Source organism: Bubalus kerabau, chromosome 19, assembly GCF_029407905.1.
Source record: "Bubalus kerabau isolate K-KA32 ecotype Philippines breed swamp buffalo chromosome 19, PCC_UOA_SB_1v2, whole genome shotgun sequence".
NCBI lineage: Eukaryota > Metazoa > Chordata > Mammalia > Artiodactyla > Bovidae > Bubalus > Bubalus kerabau.
This window is the reverse complement of record NC_073642.1, coordinates 66,424,722-66,440,473: the sequence shown is the minus strand read 5'-3', so window position 1 is coordinate 66,440,473 and position 15,752 is coordinate 66,424,722. Positions and strand designations below refer to the sequence as shown.

General features: G+C 40.7%; 1 long non-coding RNA gene and 2 other non-coding genes across 3 annotated transcripts in view; all 3 read right to left on the bottom strand.

Moving 5' to 3' along the window:
* Positions 1–13,408: 13,408 nt before the first annotated feature.
* LOC129634433 (uncharacterized) overlaps positions 13,409–15,752 on the bottom strand; it is a 101,892-nt gene continuing 99,548 nt past the window's right edge. Inside the window, exons 37-38 of the long non-coding RNA XR_008705634.1 lie at positions 14,885–14,938; positions 13,409–14,250 (exon numbers count right to left, since the gene is read on the bottom strand). This is a non-coding gene — a long non-coding RNA (uncharacterized LOC129634433). The remainder of the gene's footprint in view (positions 14,251–14,884; positions 14,939–15,752) is intronic.
* On the bottom strand, positions 13,722–13,795 carry LOC129634627 (small nucleolar RNA SNORD113/SNORD114 family). The gene has a single exon (XR_008705805.1). It is a non-coding gene; the product is annotated as a small nucleolar RNA SNORD113/SNORD114 family (small nucleolar RNA).
* On the bottom strand, positions 14,656–14,801 carry LOC129634638 (small nucleolar RNA SNORA79). Its single transcript, XR_008705816.1, has one exon. It is a non-coding gene; the product is annotated as a small nucleolar RNA SNORA79 (small nucleolar RNA).

Sequence of the window (15,752 nt, the reverse complement as noted above, 5' to 3'; positions counted from 1 at the left end):
AAAATACCTTGAATCCAGAGACAAGCAACATCGTATTTAACAGAAAATGAGAAATAAAGAAAAATGTTTACTTCTTCAATATTAGTTTATACTGTTCAAAAAGTTCTAATCAATATAACAAAGGCAAAAAAATAGACAAATGTTATAAACTCTTAGAGTGAGGTTTAAATTATGATTATTTTATAGGTTACTTAATTATTTACTAAGAAAATCCAAAAGAATAAACTGAAAAGCCTGTAAAATGAAATGCCTTTACATCAAAACCTGTATCCTATAAACAAGATGTCACCCTACTTTTAAAGGCCCTCGAGTCATTCAAAAAAGTGATAAAAGAAGGCACAAAGAAGACATCCATAAATTCTCAAAGTAGAAGTTTGTGTGTCCACATTTTCTAAGCATGATGCAATAAGATCACAATTTAATAAGAAAGTATAAGCAACAATACAACCCAAATAAAGTAGAAAATAATTTAAAAAGTAAGCTCCAGTTTTGCACATTTTATTCAGATAATCATTTCTTCTAAGAACAAGAAGAAATGCAAAGCATTAATTACAAGAAATTGAAAGCATAATTACAAAGAGTTTAAAATTTTGAAAAGACTACGTATTAAAACTCATCACATGCAGTCAAAATTGCAACTAGAGGCAAATTCATATTATGAAATGCTTTCATTATTGAAGAAGAATAACAGAAAGGACATATGAACAGGTCCACAAAATAAGGAAACCAGAAGGCAGGAGTCCATAAGGATAAAGGCAGATATTGGTGAATTTGAACACACACACAAAAAAGTTAAATTGACAACTTATTCCAAGAACTGATTCCTTGAAAAATCTCTAAAATAGACACTCCTGTAGCTCATCTAATAAAAAACAAAGTACACACATCCAAACTTAAGAATGATAAAGACGATATAGAAATAAATTTTATTATACAAATACTACTTACAATTCTATACTAAGAAGTATTTACATCTCAAAACATAGATTATTTTCTAGGATTAATATTAGCTTTAAAAGAATCACAGCGCACTCACTATGTGCCAGACTCAATGCAAGACACTTTATCTCTTTAATTCTCACAGCAGCCCTCTTGGCTTCAGGCTCTTATTATCCATTTAACAAGTGCACAAACTAAGAATTAGGGAGAAGACAGTTTTCCTGAGGTCACATGAGAAATGAGAGAGCAAGAATTTGAACCCAAGTTGTCTGATTCCAGTGCCTGCACATGTAAACACTAAGCTATATGAGAAAAAGAAGCAAACAATCTAAAGATTTAGGAAATCTAAAGTATCCAATAAATACAGAAGAAATAGAAAAGGTTGCCAGAATTATCCCAGGAGAGTTATATAGCTATGTTTTTTCAAGTTTTCCATGAAATAGATCATTTAAATGATGTACATATGGTACAGAACACAGAAAAAGATGGAATGCTCCCTAATTCATTTTACAAAGCTAGCATAACTTTGATATCAAATGACCAAAACTTTAATTCCAAATACTAGCAGACCAAATCATGAAGTATATTAAAAGAACAATAAACGAAAACCAGGTAGAATTTGACCCAAAAATGTTTCAAAGTTATGAAACATTATTATAATTCATTTCATCAATAGATCAATGGAGAAAAACAACACAAGTATCTCTACAGATATCAAAAAAGTATTTCAGGAAATTCTAATCCATTCCTGATTTTAATCATACATGAAGTAGATACTTAATTAGCATTATAAAAAACATACAGCCTTAAAAAGTACCTGTTATCATAATTAACATGAACCAGAAATGAGACAAAGATTTGTTATCAACAATTTAATGTTTTGGAAGATCTAGACAATACTATAAGACAAGAAAGAAAAGTAAAAGAGATAAAATATTTTCAAAATTTTTCTATAATTGTATATGACACTTTACCTAGAAATTCCAAAACATTCAACTGAAAACTTGTAGAACATATGAGAAAATTTAATGAGATAGACAATAACAATAGATACATAATCTCTTCCCTACATACCAGTAATAACCAGTTAGAAAATACAAGAAAAATTCACAACAGAAGCAATATGTAGTTCCTTGAAATAAACTCAATAACAAATTGTGAATTTGTCAAATTTGATGAATTGTGACTATATATTATAAACTATAAAAGATGTAAAGCCCAAGTGTCAAAACATACCAATTCTCTTTATAATTTTATAAAATTTCACAGAAAATCTATAAGAAATGTTTTTAACTTCGCTATATCACTAAAATTCACCTGGAAAAATAACAAGTGAGACTAATCAAGAAAATCTTGAAAAATAAGAATGAAGGAAGACTATTTCTATCAAATAATAATACATATTTTAACAATATGATCTATTATAACAGCAATACTAGGATAAGAATAGACAGATTAATGTCAAATAGAAAGCCACAGTGAGAAACAAAAACTATCTAACATGTAGCATGTGGAAATGGAGCAAAAAGTTGTTTCTTACAATAATTCAATTAAAGGAGTAAAGATTCAATATAGAGAAGAAATCATGAAGGAACTAGAAAAAAAAATGTGACTAAACATATGAGCTTGGGGTAGGAAATGTCTTTCTAAGTAAGAAATAACTATAAGAAAAAATTAGTCATAGATTTTTTAGAAAATAAAAATTGTAAATAAAAAGTTAAATGCTCCATGAACAAAATGGAATGGTAAATGAAAAATGGGGGCGGGGGCAGGACATTGGTAACATAGGATGGAAAAACAGTTACTATTCTTACTTTGAAAGGTATTAATAAAATAAAAATAATAGATATAGCAGTAGAGAGAGATGGGTAAATGACTTTGAGTTCAGCATAGTGAATAGCATATAGATATCCACCAGCCTTTGCTCTTGAAACTGCGCTAAATGAAAGAGAGATTTTGATCTTGAGCATGAGTACAGAGGACAAACACAAGACAATAGGAGATTTGGAACTGATTCAGAGCTGGGACCCTGGACTGGCAGTGAGGACAGCTGAAATAAAGGCCAGTGTAGTCAACAGAACCCACAGAAGTCTCAGGAACCTCCAGGAAAGCCTGGGCCTAAATAAGATCAACTGGCTAAAAGTCTGTTAAAGAAGAAGACAGAGCCCCCAGTCTTCACCCGTTAGGCAAAGCCTTCCCTAACCTGGAGAGAAGACTGAAAAGGCATTACATGCAGAGAGCAAGGCAGAGGTGACTGGAGCAGAGATGCATGCACAGCCGAGGGCCAGAGCCCTACATCAAAAGAGAAAGAAGGCAAACTCTTCAAGCTGGATGTTCAGACCACTCAGTCTTCCTTCACAAACCTCACAGAGCACCAGCAACTAGTAAAATTCTAGATCAGAAACTCTTTGGATCATCCAATCAATCTAAAAGAAAAAGACATAAAAATGCTAAAACCTGGGGTTCCACAATACAAAGACCAGTTAGCTCTCTCTACAGTAAACTCCATAGTTTACAAGACCCAACCACAGACTGAGAGCTTCCAAATAGTTCTGTAGTTTATCTGGATGTGTGCATTGTATATATATATCTATCAATATCAATTATATCTATATATCTATCTATACAACCAAAGACTTGAGAAAAGAACCTAAAATGAAAGTTAGACAATGACACACACTTGGAAGGAAAAAAAAAAGTTTGAAGACTCTTTAAGAGAAAGACAATTTCAAAAAACTAATATTAATATTTTTAGAAATATCAAAGAAGCGATTGCATCCATGAAACAAAATTCAATAAAACAATATTTAGAGTGTAATGAAAAATTCTTGAAAATCAGAGATTGCAGAAATGAAAATAGATTAAAAAATGAAGACAGAGTAATTGCTCAGTAAGAGAACAAAGAGATTAAGATACGAAAATCAGAGGAAAAATACGTGAAAAGCAGAGAACCTGTCAAAGAGATCCAACATACGATCCAAGCTCAATATAAGTTTAAGAGGAAACAGACGGGAGGCCATTGTCCGAGGAATTGAACAAGAAATATCCACAACTGAAAGACATACGCTTTCAGATCAAAAGGGCCTGGCCAAACGGACGAATGTAGACCACATCAAAATATATACACACGGAATTCAAAACACAGTGAGAAAAGACCAGAAGTTCCGAAAAGGGAGGGTAACAGAAGATCACATACAAGGGATGGGAATCAGAAGTCTTCAGACTTCCGATCAATATCACGGGAAGCCAGAAGACAACTATTTATGCTTTTCAAATCTGAAGGGGAAAAAAGGTACCAACTAGAATTCTGTACCAAGCTAAACTATCACCATCAGTGTGGACTAGACATTACCCTTTTCTTATGTGAAAGATCTCCAAAGATTTACCTCCCATGGACCCTTTACCAGGAAACTGCTAGAGGATGCACTCTAGCTAAACAAGGGAGTAAACAAAAAATGAGAATAACACAGGATTTACAAAACTAGGGATCCGACCAAGGAGAATCCCCAGGAAGTAATGAGGAAGTGATTCCACGATAAGGGCAGAAAGCCCAAAGACGAGCCCATCCTGAACAAAAGAGGGAAGGAGGCTCCAGGAAGAGAAGTCTTCAAAAAGATAAACACATTAAATAAAACGAAAAACACTAATGTGTTTGGATGTCATGAAAGGCTGGAGATGAATTTGGGATAAGTTCATTAATAACCAACCAAAGAGAGAAGGAAAAAAGAAAGACAAAACCAAAAAATTATTGACTCCAGAGAAAACAAAAGTTGCAAGGAAAAGTAAAAAATCACAGTGCTGTTGTTGAACTCTCAAGTATTTACACTGTTGTAATATATAAAGATGGAATACTGATCAAACCAAAACTGAGCTAAATAAATTAAAAGAAGGGGACAGACAGGTATTCTTGTGTGTGTTGAGGCCAAAGGTGAAAGATTTCAATCTTCATTTTCTGTGGTTGAAAAGTCAAGGTAATGCCTAAGTCAAAAAAAAAAATTTTTTTTTGAGAACTAGAAAAATCAGAATGTTACTTAGAAAAATTGTTGTAAATGGCAAAAGAACCATTTAAAAGAGTAAAAAGCTGTAGCTTAGGTGGATATGGAATTGGAGTGGAGAAGGATGCTTCTACATAATCTTGTACAGCTATCTGACTCTTAAAATGAAGCATATGCATGACTTTGACAAAAATAAAACTTAATGAAAGCTGAATAAAGCAAAGAAACTGAACTGGCAATTCAGCTATAGAGAACCAATAAAGATATGGGGGAAATGCTCTTATCACAGATAATAAAAGAACTGAAAATGAGAAGAATGAAATTTGACAAATTGATGAATGTTTAAAACCTTGATAATTCCCAGAGAAAGTCACTTGTTAAACTAATTCTGAGAATGTAAATTGGTACAAAGTTCAAGGGGGACAATTTGGCCATAAAACGCTCGCACCTTTTGACATGGCCACTCCACTCTTACGAGTACAAATAAGAGACATACGTGAAGATGGAAAAACATAGCTGCTCACTCCAACTTCTATCATCCAACTTTTAAAAATCATGTAAATATCTGACAAGAGTGCGTCAATTAAATCAATTATGATATAGTCATTTGCTAGGATACTAGGTTAAAAAAAAATCATAAGATAGGAAATTACTTAATGGCATGGGACATGTTTAGGATGTCTACTTAGGTGAAAAATTAGGATGGCTATGATGAACCCAAATAAAAATGTGTGTACATTTGTATACACACACACACACACACTCACTTTTGCAATTTACAGGTGAAACCAAAAGACCAGAAGCTGGTCTTCAAAATGCTGGCAGTGGTCATCTTTGAGTGATGAGACTAGGGTGAGTCCTGTTCTTCCTCTTGTTCTGTTCAGTGTTTGGCAATAAATGTGTTTCTTTTTCTAGAATTATTACATGTAATAAGTTTTAGTTATCAGCTTAGTATCTTTTCTAGGAAAAACTCACATGACTCCGCCTTCTTCATTCTCCACTACAGAAATGAAATTATCTGCATAATTTGTAAAAGAGATTCAGTGTGGGGCAAGGTGTGAAGGTAACCCTGAGTCCTAAAAAGGACTCTGGTGTCCAGTCAGCTGCAAAGTGACCAATTGGGTGGGACCAGAGATGAAGGCCAGGTGTCTGACCTCACCTCTTTGCCCTGGGTAACTTCTGAATGGCTTCACCCTCCACTCAGAGAAGCAGCTGCCAGAAATGGCCCCACTGCTCCCTGCCACTGCCCCAGGTGGGCTCCTCTGGGACCTGCATGTGTGCCCCAGCTCTCCTAGGACCCCCTCCAGGCTTTACCTTTCCTAGACCATGCCTGACGCTTGGTCACTGGCGCACATGCCTCTTAGAGTGTCGCCCAGAAAAGCAGAACTCACCCAGCGAAGGAAGGCATACACCCATCGGAATCACCCAGGGGAAGTCCTGTGCTCCGCCAACCACACCTCCATGGGCTCCATGTAAACAACCTTCCAAGACAAGAGGGCTCAGTCACAAAACCAAGTCCAACTGTGTGAGCACATGTCCGACCACAACCGCAGTGTCCAGCCCCAGCAGGGCTGTTGGGAATGGCAAGGCCAGCCCTGGGGACATGGAGCTGGAGCAGAGCTGCTCCCACCTTTAGGATGCTTCTAATCCAACGAGAAACGAACAGCCATGGCATGAAACTCAGGGGTGCTGCACGGGTCTAGGTGCGAATGGGCGAAGGACGAGAAACTCAGGCTGGAGCACGGCAGAGGGGAGGATGGAGAGTTTCAGCCAGCCTGGATGTTCCTCAAGATAAACACGGGGGCCATGTGACTGGCTGAGCGGATCAGCGCCCTCAGCCTTCCACCCATCCAGGCAGCAGTAGTATTAGCATCTCTGTCATCATCCTTATATCTAGGGATACACGGAACTGGACTGATGACAGTCTTCAATCCCAATACCAGCCATCACCGGTCCACAGATGGCTCTTTCAGTTTATCCCCTTTAGGCGACATTTTAAGAAGGTACTGCTCATTCATAAAACCACCAGAGTGTCAACCCAGAGGTGGCCATTCTGTGCAGCCCCGGGGTCACAGGGCTCCCCTGCAGCCCTGCCGTTGGAGGTGGGCACCCCCCAATCCTGGATTTGGGAGCTGTGCTCCGGCTCTCCACCTCTCACCCTGATCAGTTCTCGCCTCGCCGTTCCTGACCTGGGGACTAGGCTCAGCCTGGCTCTCCCTGCTGGGAAGGAAATGGGCTGGTCTCAACAGCAAACCAGACCCAACTGAGCTTCTCCCAGAGGTCCTGGCAGCCAGGGCTTGGGGGCAAGTGAGCACCAAGTGGGCTCTGGGGCAGGGGGCAAGCTCAGGCAGACCCAGGGTGGCCCTGCACCAGCTCCCCTGATGGGCAGGGCCCTGTGATCCTTGTATTTTGAAACGAGCTGTTTGGGGCAACTATTAGGAGCAGGAGGAACATTTTCTAGATGCTTCTCTGCAGGGTTTTTATAACCCTTCTCTGCAGGTAACCACAGTTACCAAACTGGTGGACCTGGCCAAGAGCACTGGTTCAGTTCTTTCATCCTGACACGCAAACCACAAACCGTGCTGTGATGCTCTCAGGACCCAAACCCTGGCATGAATGGAGATACAGCCTCCGATCCCACAGGTGGAACAGCACACACCAGGCTCCGTGCCCAGAGCACCTCCCCACTCCCCTCTCAGCAGAAGTGAGGGGACAGTCGGGGCCACAGCTGGGACACATCTAAGCGGGCCCACCTTCCTCCCCTCCGGGCAGCTGCCAGCAACTCACGCTGACACCGGGGACGTCTGCCGGGGACGTGGCCCAGACCCCGCCAAGCTAACGGACGCTCATTGCATCATGTTGAAAAAACACACGAGCTGGGAGGTGCCTTAGATCTGCGGGAAAAGAAAATAAAACCTGGGCCCCAAATTACAAGTGAGGCTCAAGGGCCTGGAAGGATCCATGCGATGGGCTAGATTTTCTCTTGCCCCACTGGGCACAAGGGGGATGACAGAGCTTGGTGCTATCATCCTTGTTTCAATCTGCACATGGGGAAACTGAGGCCAGGCTAGGCAGCCTCTGGCTACAACTGCGAGACTCAGGTGATGAAAAGAAGGAGGCAACACCCCTGAGAGGGTCCCTGGGGGAGACCAAGGTCCTGGGAGACCGGGGGAGGGAAGACGTGAGGAAGAGGAGGCCAGTGGGGAGATTCTGCGCGGGAGGGAAAGCCCACAGCACCGCTGAGGCTCAAAGGGCAGGGATGGGAGAAGAACACGTGACACGGAGCTCACACGCTGCATGGGGCAGGGAGCTGCACGCAGGGGCACGTGCTCCAGCCAGGGCACAGCTCTTCACACTTTCAAGATGCTGGCAGAATCAATGAATGAAATTTGACTTCCCTTTTACAGATGACGGGCATGGGACATGGAGAGGCCTGGTGATGTCCCCAAAGGCACACCTTGCTGTCCTTCCTGGTAGAAAGAAGACGAATAAGTCAGAAGAGAACGAGACACAACAGAATCGCCTGTCCTCGGGGGGCCAGGCCGGGGCCAGCGTCCACTCAGCGAGGACTGTCGGCCCCTCCAGCACTCACACACGTGTCCCATTGATATCACGAGCAGCTCAAAGTCCCCTCTGGCTTCTGGAGGGTCTAAGGTCTCCAACAAAAAGCTTCAAAGAAGAGCTGATGAGGCTGACCCAGTCTGCTCCAGTTTCATCAGAGAAGCAAAACCAAACCGCGGAATTCTGTCTTGCAAACCCTCAGCCTACTCAATGACAGCTGAAGGCTTATTTTCAATCTTCCCTTCCCTTCTTGGGGAGGAGGCCTCAGCGACCCCCACAAACCAAACTCAGTTCTGGCCGGTGGCCACAGGGTTTCAAATTTTGAAATGGGCCTTTTGCAAAATGTTCAGTTTCAAGCCCTTGGTCCGACTGCTTACATCCTGTCCAAACTTCCTGGGGGAGTGAGATTTATTTAAGAAAGGAATAAAATCCCCATGTTCAGCCCATTGAGTGAAAACATGTTCCATCCCAGGCAATTTCAAGGATTAAGGTTACATATCTCTTAATGAGTCGCAGGCGGAAGGCAAAGTGGAGCTGGCTGGAAGAGTAGGACCAGCCTCAGTCATGAGGAGGTGCCAGTCCTTGGTGCCAAGGACCCTGATTCTCTGCCAGGGAGGTAATCTGCCCCCCAGCATGGCCTCACAATCATTCCTTTGTACATTCATTCATTCTTGAAGAGGGCACGTAATGCTGCCTGAAAGGTGAGTAGTCTGGGCTCATCCTAACTGGCATTCTGTAAAAACTCAGTTGAACTCCTCGTTCTTCTGGGACAGGGGAATATGGGTACCACATCCATTTGGGAGCTTTTAAATGAATGCAGGTGACACCATCTATTACAGCTCCTTAGTAATTTTTAACGCATCTCTTCCCTCCCTGGTATCGCATTATGTACAGGACAGGTATTATGTTAGGTAAAAAGAGCCTCATAAGCTTTTGCTAGATAAGTTTGGGCTTCCCAGGTGTCTGCTAGTGGTAAAGAATCTGCCTACCAATGCAGGAGATGCAAGACACTTGGGTTCGATCCCTGGATCAGGAAGATCCCCTGGAGGAGGGCATGGCAACCCACTCCAGTATTCTTGCCTGGAGCATCCCATGGACAGAGGAACCTGGCGGGTTACAGTCCATGGGGCCACAAAGAGCTGGACACAACTGTGTGACTGACCACACATACACACACACACACACACAGACAAGGTTAATTCTCAGGACAATCCAGCCAGGGAGGTATCATTATCCTTGTCTAAGAGGTGATGGGGAGGCTGGAGGTCCAGGGTGTTCCCCGTCTAACCCACTGTCCTGCAGCTGGAAAGCAGGAGGAAGTGGAGGAGCGGCCCCCTCGCTGGAGGCACAAAAACAAGACTGTTATTTTTGACCTCCTGTCTTGGCAGAGGCAGGGGCAGCTTTCGGGAAGACCCAGGGCCTCCATTCCACCAGTCCGAGCCAATGTTGCCCAAGGATGGGCCGAGGTCCAGGGCAGTCGGAACTGCCAGGATCCTGTCTCACTGTCTGGCACTGGATGCAGGAAGCTGGACTCAAGGGAGAATTTGCACGCGGGTGGGAGAATGCCACGGACCATCTGACACACCACCACCTCCCCGCAGAATGGCTCCCGGCCGTTCTCAGAAGGGCCATCCCAGTTCCACAAAAGCACGTGTATTTTTAGCTCTTCGTTCATTCATTCAGCAGTAATTTACTGGGCGCCTCCTAGGCTCAGGCTGGGAAGGCCCTGCGGAGAGAGAAGAATCTGACCCAGTTCTTGGCTGTCCGGGCAGGTCAGCTTGGTGGAGACATGTAAACAAATGCTTGTGAGCGGAGGAGGATGGGTAGTCCTGGGTGTTTAGTATGTGCCCTGAGGCTGGGGTGTGGCTGAGTGGTCAGGGAAGGAAGCCCAGTGGGACCTGCTCCACTCACTGCCTCACACACGGGTCACTGACTTGCTCACTCATTTACTGATCCGTTCACTTATTCACTCTTCCATTCACAGAGCGCTCCATTTATTCTTGGATGACATACTCATTCATTGAGTCATTGACTCACTCAATAATTATCCTTTCCCTCGATAACTCTAATATATGCATTCCCCCATCCATTTGCCTATTCACTCCCTCATTAATTTGTGCATGCATTGATTTATGTACTCATTAGTTAAATTATTCAACTTTGTCCGCTTTTTACTGACTTTATTCCCTCACTCATTTTTTGACTTATTCATCAATTAATTCATTTGGTTCCTCATCAACCCACTGGCTTATTCATCCCCTCATTACTAACTTCTACTAAAGCATTCATTGATAAACTCGTTCTGGAATCCATTTATTAATTCACTCATCTTTCACTTATTGGACCGTTGACCTACTAGTCTTTGGTTCATTCCCTCCTTGACCTATTTGGACCTCACCATCCACCTCTTGACAATTTTACCCACACAGAGACTCATCCACTTAAGAATGTAACATACACACATTGATTTGCTCAATGCATTATTAATTTATTCCCTCATTCTTATACTCTACATTTTCACTCAATTTTCCATTCCATTGTTTACTCAAAGACTCATTCATTCACTAACTCACTGCTTCATTCATTCATCATGTATACCATTTATTCAACAACTCATTCAACGAATATATTACGAGTGCTCCACATGCAGGGCATATGAGGAGTGCAATTCCTAACGTCCTGGATCTTACAAACCAGGGACTTGGTCACTGGCTCAGGCATCTTCTCTTTTATGTGATATGTAAGCACGTGATATGTAAGTGGGGTCTTGCCTTCTGTGCTTCTGGAAAACCCATGTATTTGCCCTTATACTGAATTATTATATTTATCAGTAATCCCACCTAATCCCAAAGAGTTACCTGATGGCTGGAACTAGATCTGATTTAGATATGAATGCCATGACTAATACAGAGCCTGACATGGATTTGGATCTATACTGCTGAGCTGAAATTATTACCCTAGTATTGGTTATTTTTGTACTCTCTCAGATACCAAGTGCCAGAAAAATTTTTTAAATCTGGAGTATAGGGACCTCCTGCCATCACCTCCCATCAGATCACTGGTATTTGCCCTGATATAGGGTAAAAAAATAATTCAAGTAATGAATTATGATCTTAGTATGCAAAATATCCAAATAATTTCAGTGCAACGCGCAGAGCAGACCTGTACCCTGTGCTGCCCTGTGCTTAGGTGCTGTGTCGTGTCCGACTCTGCGACTCTGGACTGTCGCCTGCCAGGGTCCTCTGTCCGTGGGATTCTCCAGGCAGGAATACTGGAGTGGGTTGCCATGCCCTCCTCCAGGGGATCTTCCCGACCCAGGGATCAAAGCCAGGTTTCCTGGATTGCAGGCAGATTCTTTACTATCTGAGCCACCAGGGAAGCCCAAGGATAGTGGAGTGAATAGCCTATCCCTCCTGCATTGCAGGTGGATTCTTTACCATCTGAGCCACCAGGGAAGCCCAAGGATAATGGAGTGAATGGCCTATCCCTCCTGCACGGCAGGTGGATTCTTTACCTGCTGAGTTACCCAGGAAGCCTGAACTACGGACTATGTACCATTACAACAAATATCTTTTAAAATGTTTTATTTCATAAATTTCAGTAATGTAGACTTGTGATAATCATAATCCTTGTTTCAAAATACATTTTCACCACTGGTCCTCTTCTTTCTTAGTTTGTCATAGATTTAACTCACTAAAATATAAGAACAAACACAACGAATATTTTAACCTCTATGTCCTCACTCACTATACACAGAATTAATATTGATGGATTAAATCTTCTTGGTTAAATGGATCTCAGAGAAGCAAAACTGGGTCGACCACAATTCTTGTTTCACAAAATTTTATCATTGGAATAATCTTGGTCATTTTAATTTTCTTTATATATGAATTTTACTTATTTATTAATGTAGTCAGGTACTCATTTTCAAAAATAAAATCAATAGCAAAGAATCTGCTTCTAAACAAGGGGGAAGTAGGCATTTGCTGTATGAGGCAGGGAGCTCAAGCTCGGTGCTCTGTGACAGCCTAGAGGGGTGGGATGGAGGGGAAGACGGGCAGGAGGGCAATGAGGAAGGGTGCATATGGCTGAGCGGCAGAAACCAAGACAATATTGTAAATCAATGATCCTCCACTTAAAAGTAAATGAATAAAAAAATAAACAAGAGGGTAAACTTTGACTATTAAGTCTCTCTGTGTACCCTTTAAACAGAGGGGTAAACAGTTGAATTAAACAAATCTTTGTTTCATGAATAATTGCATCATTGGTCATGAGTGGCCACTGTGATTTTACTAGCCTGTTTATCTTTAATTTGTTTAATTATTTAAAACCCAAGGAAAATACAACCAACCCAAGAATAATATCTTGGACTAAGTCTAGAATTCATCTATGCCCTTTTTACTTTAAGAGGTAGCACTAAATCTATTTTCAAATGAAAATCTTTTTTTCCTTTTTCAACATGAATCAACTATGACGTTTCTCAGAAAAATTATCCTTGGTGCCAGCATAATCTTTGATTTGTTTTATAACTGCATGAAACCATCTATTTTTAAAGAATATACTCATCATCCATAAACAAAATGACCAAACCAAGAATAAAAACTTAATCTCATACTTAATTTGATCTATATTCTCCTTGACCACATAGGTAACAGTTAAATAATAACTAATCATTAAATAATAGCTAAAATAACCAAGGGGCAGCCATTCTGGGGCACAAAACAGGTGAAAAAAAGAATAACATACACTGATCATTGGCTCATATTTTATACTCATTCACTTGGTTAACCATTTCTTTAATCCTAATTTTTTTCTTTCATGAATCAAACCCACTTCAAACTAGGAGAAGGACATATATTTAGCTCACACAAACCAGTAACAACATAATTATGATTATGTCTCACACAAACCAGTAACAACATAACGTGTGTCTTCTTAATGGAGCCATGTACTTCACATTGAGTCAGTGAAGTAACTATATTTCAGAACTGAGGTTTCAAACTGAACTGAAACTAATTTCAGAACTGAAGTAATTATATTCCTTGTTTTATAAATATCCTCAATGTTGGTTTGTGTTTTGACCTCTCTTTTCTTTTCAATATATCTATTGATCCATTCATTTATTTACAGATAGTATAAAGCCAGTATCTATGAACTCTCTCAACTAGATTCTCAAACATCCTGAGATGATTCCCCCAAGAGTCATACACTAATTGTCTTTTCACCATGGACCTCAGGGGTTCCAAACATGATTGATCATAATTTTCATTCAGATGCATTCCATTCACATCATTGGTCCAGGTGTGGTCTTTCAGCATTTAATTTGAACAGTTTTTAGATGTTACAATGAACAGCCATGAATCTGCAGTCCTAACTCAACAAATGGAGTACTGACTTCCTAAATGAGTAACAGCCTAGATCATCATCAAGAGAGGAATGGGACAAACACGAAAGGGGACATATTAGTTTTGAAATGAATGGGAAAGCTCAGTTTTTTTTTTCCTTTTATCTCATTTGTGCTAAAGTGTGTTAATCATAAACTTCAGCTCATAACACATTCTCATCATAGGTCTATGCATGGCATTTAATTTTAATTACATTTATTCTTTTTTAATGATACAGTGGAAACCCACAAACTAACCACCGAAACCAAGAACTTTATTACTCACATGGCATGGTGTGCTCCTTCCCCAGAGGCATTAGGCAAAGCTCTTCACAGTTGGAGAATAACTTAATGAGCTACAGGTGATCCACCCTGTGGAATGAAAAGATGTTGACAAATGAAAATGCCTGGATTCGGGTTTTAATTTAGTGAACACTAGGTAACCATGACAATAATTAATTGTAAACAATCATTTATACTACACTCTCATCTCTGGCTCTACGAATGAATGGACCTACATTTTATTAATTAATGTATTCAGTTCATTTTAATAGCATAATAAGCACCCTTAAATGAACCACCCAACATAAGAACTATGAATCTTGCAGACAAGAACTCTGGGCCCTTTACTGACATTGAGAAGAAGTTAGAACTTCATTTTGTAAAAGCTTCCTGTTGTGTTGAATCAGATTCAACATGGACCTTGGTTGACAACACAGTCTTATCACTGGTCCTTTTATGGCCGTCTTTGGTTATATCCTGTCCTTCCTTTTTTTCAACTGTTCGACTTGCAAAAACCAGGAGTCACTATCAGATAGGCAAGCCATCCGCATGGTGCTCTGGGTGAAAACAAATCTGCTTGCTCTATGATGGACTAAAATCCCACTACCCAAGGTATAAAGCAGTGAGAGGAACAGCCATCAAATGTATCCCATACTTTCAAACCATACACTGAATATTCTAAACAGGTTCCCCCAAAGAAGACAAGAACTTGGCTATTACTCACCTTCAACCATGAAGGTCTTGATCATTAGAGAATGATTAGTAGTTCATGTCCATCCTATGAAGGACAAAGAAAATAGCAAAAAAAAAGGGGGGGTGGGGAAGGAAAAATGAATAGGCATTCTTTTATAAATTAAAATGTTAAATGAAATGACAGAGTATCTCTTGTCCCCAAAAAGAGAAATATAGAAAGGAAAAAAATTCTTTCCGTTGATCCATGGTTTCCCCCTTGATTGACTTGCTATTTAGGTTTTGACTACTTTACTTCATTATTTATTTCCATTTCTCTTAACAAACTAGAACTCACCACTGATCGAGAGCAAGAACACTGACTATGACTCTTCTCTGTAGAGTGACCTTACCCCAAACAGGAAATTCCTCTGGTTTCCTGGTCCAGTGGGTAAGACTTCACCTTCCAATGCAAGGGGTGTGGTTCTAGGATGATATTTAAAAACGTGCAGCTCAACAGTTGTATTGACTAACCAACCTAACCAGCCTAGTTAGCCTAACTAACTAACAGCCTAATCCTTAATGTGTAATTCATTCTCATCTCTGGTCTTTTAAAATTTTGTGTCCAGATGTAGCCTTTTATCCATTGTTCTGTAATCCAACAGACTGGTAGTCCAAGGATGAAAACTCTGTTAACCATTATACAGGCCTACAGGCTTCTTCTCCAGAGACTCCCTAGCCACGACATTTACCTATGAGGAGTCACTCTGGGGAGCACAAAACAAATATTAAAAAGAATGAAACAGCCTAGATTTCGACTTTGCTCTAATACACTAATGAATGCAGAGTGAGAAAATTGTGACTAACCTGAAAACTTTGGGTGTGCCACTTGCTTCAATTGGCGGAAAGTTAACCCCCCTTTA